Source organism: Pinus tabuliformis, chromosome X, assembly GCF_031772625.1.
Source record: "Pinus tabuliformis cultivar Carrire ecotype Pingquan chromosome X, CPIR1, whole genome shotgun sequence".
NCBI lineage: Eukaryota > Viridiplantae > Streptophyta > Pinopsida > Pinales > Pinaceae > Pinus > Pinus tabuliformis.
The window spans coordinates 1,043,318,340-1,043,329,706 of NC_142308.1; the positions used below are offsets into that span (position 1 = coordinate 1,043,318,340).

Sequence of the window (11,367 nt, forward strand, 5' to 3'; positions counted from 1 at the left end):
TTGGACCTGGTTGTTTCTAATCTTCATTGTCATCCTTGAAGACCAATTGAAACTGAGCATGTTCTCAGTTTCTCCCTGGTTACAACTTTTGTTAGCATGTCTGCAGGATTCTGGCTAGTGTGTATCTTTTCCAGCTTCAACTCTCCATCTTCCAACACTGATCGTATGAAATGGTACTTGAGCTGTATGTGTTTAGTCCTGGAATGAAATTCTAAGTTCTTTGCAAGATGAATGGCACTTTGGCTATCACTGTATAACGTGCCCATATCATGCTCCTTACCCAATTCACCCATAAACCTTTGTAACCAAATCATTTCTTTACTAGCCTCTGTAGCAGCAACATATTCTGCTTCTATTGTTGAAAGCACAACAACACTTTGGATTTTTGAAACCCAACTAATAGTTGTTCCACCAACAGTAAATACATATCCTGTAGTGCTCCTCCTATTATCTCTGTCACCTTCCATATCTGCATCAACATATCCCTGTAGAGAAATGTTTGAACCACCAAAGCATAATATTTGATTTGTGGTACCTTTCAAATATCTGAGAATCCATTTCACTGCCATCCAATGTTCCTTTCCTGGATTGTTCATGTATCTGCTTACAACTCCCACTGCATATGCAATATCAGGCCTTGTGCAGACCATTGCATACATTAAGCTTCCAACTGCTGATGCATATGGAACTTTAGACATATAATCCATGTCTTCTTGGGTCTTTGGGCACATTTCCTTACTAAGTTTGAAATGGCTAGCAAAAGGTGTACTAATTGGTTTTGCATTGTGCATATTAAATCTTTTCAACACCTTTTGTATGTACTCATTCTGAGACAATGTTAATTTGCGATTTTTCCTGTCTTTGGTGATTCTCATACCAAGGATTTGTTTTGCAGCTCCCAAATCCTTCATTGCAAATGAATTTGCCAATTTTTTTTTGAGCACATTTATTTCCTGCATGTTAGACCCTGCAACAAGCATGTCATCTACATATAATAACAATATAATATAGCTGCCATCATTTTGCTTTTTCAGATAAACACAATGATCAGAGTGGCATCTAGTATAACCTTGTTCAGACATAAACTTGTCAAATTTTAGATACCACTACCTTGGAGCCTGCTTTAAGCCATACAAGCTCTTCTTCAACCTGCACACTAGTTTCTCCTTCCCTTTCACCTAACATCCTTGTGGCTGCTGCATATATATCTCTTCCTCCAAATCCCCATGGAGAAAGGTTGTCTTTACATCTAACTGCTCAAGATGCAAATCTTCAGCTGCTACTAGACTTAAAATAGTTCTAATTGAAGTCATTTTAACAACAGGAGAAAATATTTCATCAAAATCAATACCTTTCTTCTGTGCAAACCCCTTCACCACAAGTCTAGCTTTGTACCTCTGTTTTCCTCCATCTTATTTCTTCAGCCTGTAAACCCATTTATTCTTCAATGTAGTTTTTCCTGCAGGCAACCTAACTAAGTCCCAAGTCTGGTTATGCATTAAGGAGTCCATCTCTTCTTCCCTGGTTGCCTCCCACTTCTTCCTGCTTTCAACCTTCATTGCTTCTTCATAGCATTCGGGTTCACCAGAATCAGTCAACAATAAATAATATAATGAAGGAGAGTATCGTTAAGGGGGTCTACTTATCCTGGTAGATCTTCTAACACCACTTTCAGGTGTTTGGGGTGCTTGTTGCTGTTGTGGTGGTTGTTGTTTTTGTGGTCGTTGATTATTATTATTTTTAGGCACCTTTACTTTTTCAGTGATTTCGTCAAGAACTGCATATTCCTTGTTTTCTTTTTCTTGCTTATTTTCCTGCAACTGATTCTTAAACAAGACCTTTTCATTGAATATTACATCTCTGCTCCTAATGATTTTGTGATTTTCGTAATCATATAAGCGATAACCAAAATCATTAACACCATATCCAATAAAGGTACATTTCTTTGACTTTGCCTCAAGCTTTGTTCTATTTTCTTTATAAATATGGACAAATGCCTCACAACCAAAAGGCTTTAAAAATGAGTAGTTTACCTTTTTACCTGTCCATGCTACCTCTGGAACACCACCATCCAAGGAACTTGAAGGCCCTCTGTTTATTAGATAAACAGCAGTATCTACAGCATCTACCCAAAACTGTAAAGGCAATCCTGCATGCAATCTCATGCACCTTGCACGCTCCATGATTGCTTTGTTCATCCTTTCTAACACACCATTTTCTTGTGGTGTTCTTGGAAATATCTTCTCTCTGCGAATTCCATGCTCTGAACAATACCTATCAAACTCTTTGCTGCAATATTCACCTCCATTGTTTGATCTAAGACACTTCAATTTCTTTCCTATCTCAATCTCAACCAAAGCTTTCCATTTCTTGAAAGTATCAAATACATCAGATTTGTTCTTAATACAATAAATCCAAGTTTTTCTAGTTGCATCATCAATAAAGGTAACATAATAATGAGAGCCACCGAGAGATGATACCTGAGCAGGTCCCCATACATCTGTATGCACAAGCTCTAATTTTTCGCTCTTCTTTTCTTTCCCAACTCTGAGAAATCTGACTCTCTTCTGTTTTCCATAAATGCAATTTTCACAAAATTCCAAATCAACATTCTTCAAACCCGGAAACAAATTCCTTGAGTGAAGAATCTTCATCCCCTTTTCACTCATGTGTCCAAGCCTATGATGCCATAATGTTGCATCTGCTCCTTTGGAAGTTAAAGCATTAACAGAGTTAGAAATACCATTGCATAAATACAATGTACCAACCTTTTCACCTTTTGTTATTACCAGGGCTCCTTTGGTGACCTTCCAAGCTTTATCTGTGAAATTTGTCACACAACCTTCATCGCCTAACTGCCCTGTTGAAATCAGATTTTTCTTTAGATCTGGAACATGCCTTACCTCCTTTAGTAGCCATTGGTTTCCATTCTGTTGTTTTACAAGAACCTTACCCATTCCAACAATTTTACAGGGTTTATCATCACCCAAACGAACTTGTCCAAAATCTCCTTGAACATAGTCATGAAAGTGTTCCTTATCAGGTATGGCATGGAATGAGGCCCCTGAATCTACCACCCAGGAATCAGTAATATTTTTGAAAGAAAGAATCAAAGCATCTTGTAACGCCTCAACTGTCACATTTGCTTCATGATTGTTTTCTTGTTGTGCATCTCCTTATTTTCTCTTCTGAGATCTACAGTCTTTCTTTAGGTGTCCTTTCTTTCCACATTTCTAGCACACTATCCCCGATCTGGACTTGGATCTGCCTTTCCTTGATTTATTGCAATATCCTAAGCTCTTTCCTCTTTCCATTTTTCTTCCCCTAGACTCTGCACTCAAAGCATTACCCGATGTCTCACTGGAGCTTTTCCGTCACATTTCCTCGCTAAGGATAGTACCGACAACATCATCAAACTTTAAAGTACTAGATCCAGAGACAGAGTTACTAATGGCCATTACTAAACCATTCCAACTTTCTGGTAATGAGCACAAGAATAATAAAGCTCTAACTTCATCTTCAAAGTTTACCCCTATAGAACTTAACTGACTTGTAATTGTATTAAAATCATTTAAATGATCTGCAATAGATCCACCTTCCGACGTCTTCATATTAATTAGTCGTTTCATAAGAAATACCTTGTTTGAGGCTGAGGGTTTTTCATATAGTTTCGACAATGCCTGAATCAAACCCTCTGTCGTTGTTTCCTTTGAAATGTTGAAGGCGACTGACGCAGCGAGGCACAACCGTATTGTTCTGAGTGCCTTTCTATCGAAAGGTTCCATTCTTCATCTGTCATAACCATCGGTTTCTTTGTTTTTCCACTCAATGGTAGGTACAGATCTTTCTGATACAGATAATCTTCCATCTGCATCTTCCATAGCGAGAAGTTTTGGCGGTTAAATTTCTTGACCCTAAACTTACCATCTTCTGCCATTGCTCCCACTCGAACGAGGAACCCTTCTTTCCTGCGAGTTTATCAACCAAATAGTCCTTCTGCTCTGATACCAGTTGTTAGAAAATTATATATTACGGAGCAATGGAACACATAAACTATTACAGAAATATAAACACAGAAAACACATAAAACAAGAGAGACACAGATATACGTGGTTCACCCAGTTTGGGCTACGTCCACCCCGAATAGCCAGTCCTTCCTTTCTATTATCCATCAAAATGAAGAGACACAACCTACAGCAAATCCGCTGTAATATCCTCTGTTTTCTCTCACAGTCTCACTTCTCTATTTCTCGCTCAGAGAATACACATCTATGTCACAGCCTCAAATACAATGCCCTAATACAAAGAGAGGGGTTGCCTTCTAGGGAAAAAAACCTAAACTAAACATAAGTTCTACGGTCAGATCATCCGCCTAATGAACGGCCCAGATTGACTAGAAATTACTATACTTTTACAAGGCAATTTTACATCTATTTTTGGCTTCAGGGGCACTTCCCCCGCGCCCCCGCTGGGGAACCGCTGGCCCCTGGACCCCCCAGCCGTCGGCCCCCCAAGACCCCCGCGGGGGGCACAAGTCCCCCCCACACCCCCCCCCCCCCGCGTGGAGGGGCGTACAAACTTCCTGGGGTATATATCCAGCTGAAACAAAAGACCTCTGAATAATCATGCTCCACACACAACACCCATCAGTCCTTAACGTGGGGGGTTGCTTTGAGAAGTGCAAAGGTGATCTTTTCCTGACTGGAAAAATCATGAACAGAAAAATATCCTTCTAGCAGATTTAACCATTTGTCTACAGCATCTGCATTTATCTAACCCCCAAATATGGGAATTTCAAAGTTAACTTGTACCTTCAAGGGTGTGGCACTTCCAGAGTAGTTTCCGGAAGTAGATGTGTCACCCATGGGTAGCCGTTGAAGGATCTGGGCAAAGTTGTCCATCATCGCGTTCCTTTGTCGCTCGAGGGCTTCCTTGAGAAATATTTTGATAGGATCTCTTGTCCCCTCTTCTTTCTTTTCATTTGCCATGGTAGGCCGTCAGGATTTGCGAGGCTGATCTTGCAAAGGTTCGACCAGTTCAAGCCCTAACACCTTATGTCTCGACCTCGTTGGGGACATGCAAAGAAAAACAAAGAAAGAGCAAACTGCTCTGATACCACTGATCTGGATTTAAACAGGAACACAACACATTACAGATATAACCATAAATACAAAAATGCAGTAGAAATAACACTTCATTTCATTAATATCAAATACTAAAATATGCTTACAAACAGAATGGAAATAAGACTAGCTCGGGCGATGGTAGCTTATCTCTGAGAAGAGATGTGGTGGCTACATTCCTCTAAACTCTGTTACAATGAGGCTCAAGGGTCTCTTTATTATTGAACAATAAGAGAAAACCCTAAACAACCAAAACCCTAACCCGAGGAGATGTAACACCAAGAGTTTATGGGCCCCGTTGGGGTGAGTTAGACAGCCAACTTCTCAGGGTCGCGACTTGGTCATATTATCTCCATTTGACATGCATGATAACCCATTGGAAAGATTTCTATGAGGACTGCGATAGAAAAGACAATGCTAGACAAAAACTCGTTGGCGGTAGATTTCCAAAAAAACATTATTTAGGGCCTCAAAACGGCTCTGGAAGTTTAGGACCCGAAAAACTGCTAAAAATAGTAAACTATGCTACAATTAAGGAAAATAAAAAATTGAAAGAAACAATGGTGGGGGTCCAAGTGGAATTGGCAGGTGGCCACCAATATCCACCTGGATCACAAGGACTGTGACCAATCTACATTGAAGTTTTTACACTCAATTGGGAAAATGGTACCTTATTGTAAATTGATTATTGGTGTTATAAAATTGTCATGATTACAGTTTATAGATATACATATAACAAGATGTAATTGAGGAAGCATGCATCAATAAACATGTATTGGTGTTAATTCATTTAGTATTGATGTATCCATTACTAACAATGGTAAGAATGATTCATACATATAAATGGATAGATTGAAAAGGATTGAAATTGGCATATTTTATTTTTTTAATTATATGTCAAATACTTGTACCATACATATATATCCCAATTATGGGCTTGGAGTATGCCCTAAAATTGCACATGCTTGGCTAAGAGCTTGTCTTCCTCGGACGTAAGGAAACAGGGTAACGGCCCAAGACCCTGAGACATTTTCCAAGAGTGAAAGTCTGCCCCTTTACGCACCACCAGTGGTTATTCCAGGTGGTGTGGTTTTCCTTGAATAACGGTGATGAATCAACTTGCATTTGGGGATAGCAGCCAGAGATGGTTGTCCTCGCTATTGATTTGACAACTAAGTTATGATAGGTTTTCCCACCCTGTGAAAAAAACAAATAAATAAATAAATAAATCTCAATTATGGTGCTACACTGAGGCACACTGCACCTAGGCATCATAACCATGTTCACACATTGAACCTTGAACCTAGGCATGCCACGTAACTTCGTTTCCACTTAAAATCTCTTTTTGCGTTATTCTACGATTTCTGTGACAGGGATCATGGGGGTCATTTGTGGAGCTCCCATTCTTGTTGGAATTTGAGTGCCTAGGTACTATCCATCTGAAAGTGTGTAATCCAAAACCAAGTAAGTTTCAAACTGGAATATGCATAATCAAAATATCAAAAGCAATTCCATTCATCACAACATCAAGTTTTTTGTTGTTTCTTGACAACAATGATTTTCCCATTTAAGACTTCCTCGGTTGTGACACTGGATTTCCTCTCTGTCTTTATTCTTTTTTTCTTTTTTTCTATTTTTCTATTTTTCCTTTTCACCTCAAATTTATAGTTTCAGAACCATTAGGTTTGCTCTTGGGAGCACTTCATTTTTCACCATATTTCTTCTTTGATGTACGCTTAGCCATTTTCTAAGTTTCTTCAAATGGTGGAGTATATAACACAAGAGCCATAAAAGCTACATTCTCAGGTTGCATAGCTTTCTATTCTCCTACATAAATGTGGGATTTTATGCTATAGCACTTGTAAAATATTTGCATTGAATAGAGTTCCACACGGAGAGCTTCTCTGGCCATTCCAACCACAATCCCAATATTAGTTGAGAGCAATTACTATTGCATCATGCATCAAAATTGCAATGTTTTGGTCTGCATAAGCCTCATCCCTTTGAAAGATAGCAGTTTCCTTTCAAAAAATGCAGCTTTCTCCCTTTTGAGGATTGATGCATCACACTCTGCAAGCTATGTGACAGGGTTATCCGAATTTGAACCTTGAGGTTTGAAATTCAGCGAAACCAAAAAAAAAAAATCAAATTCATTCAAGTTCATCGATCATGATAGTTGAACCTCAAATTCGAACCTCAACAAATTCGAACCTAAAGACGAACCCGAAGCCAAATTTTATAAAAAAAAAAATTAAAATTGGGGTTTGAGGTTAGAGTTTGGACGTCTTTTGTCAGTTGTTTTTAGGTTTATGACAAAACCCATCGGCAACACATGGTTTTCTCTTGTTTCACTTCCCTCCAGTTAGTTTCCCGTGGTGGCCACTAGTTTGCCTTTATTTACCATGGTTGTTGATAGATTTTCACAAGCAAACTTCAGTTTGAGTGTACTCGCTCTATTGTGTTCAGTGTTGTTGTTGTGTGTTGTTTTCTCTACAATTTCCTAAATTCAATTCTAAATGCTGCTTGTCCCTGCTACCTAGAGCGTGAAGTGAATATTGGTTGTGATTTGTGGCCCGTGGGTGCTCACTACTACTCATATAGATTTATTGATTGATTTTTATTTTTTATTATTTTATGTCATATATATACATATATATATATATATATATATATATATACACACACACACACATATATATATACACACACACATATATATACATATATTGAAAAATATGTATAGTCGAACTTAATGTCAAACCTCATATGAACCTCATCGAAATATTCGAATTCGAATTGAACTTAATTGTTATTGGACTCGAATTCGAACCCGAATCGTGTGACATAGTCTACGAGTACAGACAAAATTTTCAATCTTTAATGGTCCTTTAAAAATTACTCAAGAGTATCTCAATGTCATATTTCCAATCTACCTTTATCATCCATGTAGATAAGGCTCTCAAGTTCCCCCTTAGTTTGGAGGTTTATTTGGTAAACTTACTCCTTAAGTGTCACAATCTCAAGTCGTACTCTCTGTAAAATAAGAGACATTGGAAAATGATATCTCTTTGCTCTTTATCTTTTGATTATCTCATTATTGTCATTAGGGTCATCATAGCTAACAATCCTATGCCATCGGCAACTATATCAACATCTCCTGCAATTTGCGCCGACTCAAAACCAACAGACGAAACCTGAATATGGTCATTACTACTAACTTTAGCAGACCTTGTTTCTATCCCATTGGTCTGAACTTAAAAGTGCCCCTATCTATCAGCATAATTCATTCTAATCGAAACCTCGGACCCACTTCCATTGTTTTCCCTTTTTCCAAACAGAACCTCCACCTGCACCCTTAATTTCATAGTAATGTGCCTATAAACTCCAACAGAGTGGATACAAGTACTTGAATGATGCTTGAAATAGGGAAACACATTCATATATTTTCTGGAGCCACCGTTCCTAAACACTTCGGTTCTTGTACAAGATTATTCCAAAATTATTTTATGGGAGAAAGAAGGAGATACACTAATTTTATATTCTAAATGTTTCATGTGAGAAGGGACCCACAGATATCATAGTTTCAATAGTGATCACATTTAATATAGAATTTGTTATGATATATTCTATATTAAATGTAAAAATTTTAAATATGTCAGTGGGTCTTACGAAGTTTCAACAACATCATCAATGGACAAATGGATAGTTGCAAAACAAAGTTTAGAGAGTTGAGAAATAGCAGGACGACCAAGCAAGCAACCGAATAAATATCAACATCATAAAGTTTGGGACCTTGGAGGATTGTGCAATCAACAACACATGACCAATAGGTCATGAAAATTTTCAACTTTGGGAATCTGATGCATGAGCATCAACCCCTAATTGATCCAATTTTTCCCAAACCCAAAGGAGGTCATGAAATTTCCGAAGGGAAAGAAATTTCCCTCAAATGTAATTTGTATAAATTAGAAAATGGTGGGTTTTGATGTAATTATGTGCCCTGGTTATAGAAATAATTTGAGTTGTTAGGTTTTTAATTTGTTTTGGTGAGATGGTAGTACGGCCAAGCAGACCTTTGTAAAACTAACAAATGTCAAGCTGAAGTGTTAGGTAGTTTCTAGGAATTGGGACAAAAATCAGAATAACCTTTGTTATGTTAGGATATTTCCAACCAGTAGGAAGCTACACATATCTACAATTAGAGCTCAAGAGGCTTCGAGGGAATTAGATAAATAACAGTTAATTAGTAGAGCTCAAGGAGCTTAGAGAGAGAGAGAGGGAGGGATTAGAGAAATAATAGTTAATGAGTAGAGCTCAAGGAGCTCAAAGACAGAGAGAGCCAGCCTGAGAAAGCAGATATAAGATTCGGCTGTAGAATAGTCATGTAAGTCCTTTGTAAATACATCTTTATGAATTAATCTAAATTTTTGTCTAGTTATTCCTTGTGTTTAATTTCTTTGTCTGAACGTGTGATGATGCCTTATCTAAAGGGGCGATTATCTCTATGTTAGCCTAACTACCATTGCATTCAGCCCTTCTACGTTATTTCATTCATTCCAATGGGAGGTTGAGAACCAAACCTTCTAATATTGTTGCAGGTCATAAGTTCAAGATTGGTAGGTGTATTAGGAGGACTAGAGACAAGGGAAAACTCAAGGTCAAATCTTTGCAAGTATAATTAGGATTAGAGTTGCAGAGTGAATATAGAAGGGTGGCCTAATTAGAGAAATCAAGGCACACAAACTTGATAGGTGAATGGCTTCATATAGCACAAACAAAAGGTGGGGTTTGATATTGAATAATGAGGAGACTTATTGAAAATTCCAAGGTAGAAGTCCCTGTCATTTTACAGTGATTTTGTCGTGAGGGGTCAAATGATCTGAATTTAAATAGGAATGCAACAAATGACATATATGACCATAAATACAAAGATGCAGAATAAATAACACTTCATTTCATTAATTTCAAATATTGAAATATGCTTACAAACAAAATGGAAATAAGACCAGCTTAGCAGTGTCCTCTGCTGTGATACTCTTCTTACAGGCTGCCAATATAGCCATCTTAGAAAATATGTCGACGACCACAAATACACAGTCATTACCATGCTTGGTAGAAGGGAGGTTAGACATATATTCCATGGAGATGGATTCCCACAGCTGGCTAGGAGTAGGTAGAGGAGTGTGCAAGCCTTTCTTCTTGATGGTTGGCTTGGCATTGGCTTAAGAATTGCGAGATCTGATATATTTCCCAACATCCAGTCAGAATTTGGGTCAACAGAAGTACTTTTGTAGTACATCCACAATCTTCTCTACACCAAAATGTCATGTGACCTGACTATAGTGCGCCTCCCAAATAATCTTGGCACACTCGCTTGAAGGAACACAAAGGTGGCTCGGGTAGCATAATAATGTGTCCTAGAGGTGGAATGAGGAACTTGCTTGCCAGCTACTAGCATCTGGTAAGTCGAGATGAACTCTGGATCATTTTTGTATAGTTATGACCATCTAGAGGTCTCGTGACCACAAGAGTTGAGAACAATATGTTGAGAAATGGCAACAAGAAATTCCAGTTTAATTTTTCCTTGAATTAAACTGTGAATTAAAATAGAATTCTTTTCTCATAGCAATTTGAAAATAATTAATTTAGGAAATTCGAATTCGAAGTATTTTGGAAGACATGTATATGTTTTCCCTAACTTATAGGAGTTAAGGATGAGTGATGAATGAGTTGTAATTATTTAACTCATTTTATTGAGTTAATTCCAGTTAAATTAGTTACAATCAGTTTCAAGAATTAATAGTGAGTAAATAGTTAGTTGGGACACTAATGACCTAATTAGTGCTACTCTAGTTAACTGAAGATTCCACCATCAGAAACTCATGCATGTTGATTCTAAGAAAGACCCAGTTGAGACTAGAGTGCAGGGGCAGTGTACTAATTGTTTTATATTTTTCTGAGTTGCACTGATAGTGAATGCATTCAAGAACTGGTCCTTGAGGGATTGCACTATTTTTAGAGGCTTTATTTTCCTTTAAATACAAGCTATTCTTCATAGGAATTACACATTGGAATAGAGACTTGGAGAGCTTGTGAAGAGGCTAAGCTTTGGCCTTGACCTTGCTTATGAGTTTGAGATTGAATTTGTTGAGTGTTGGGATTGTTCTAGAGAGAAAAAGCATTGTAATTTCATCTTGATTTTCCGGATTAATATAAAACAAATAATGGGTTTTTGAGATGTGGA

General features: G+C 37.7%; 1 pseudogene; it reads right to left on the bottom strand.

Moving 5' to 3' along the window:
• Positions 1–6,594: 6,594 nt before the first annotated feature.
• On the bottom strand, positions 6,595–8,069 carry LOC149143358 (uncharacterized; annotated as a pseudogene).
• Positions 8,070–11,367: the final 3,298 nt, after the last annotated feature.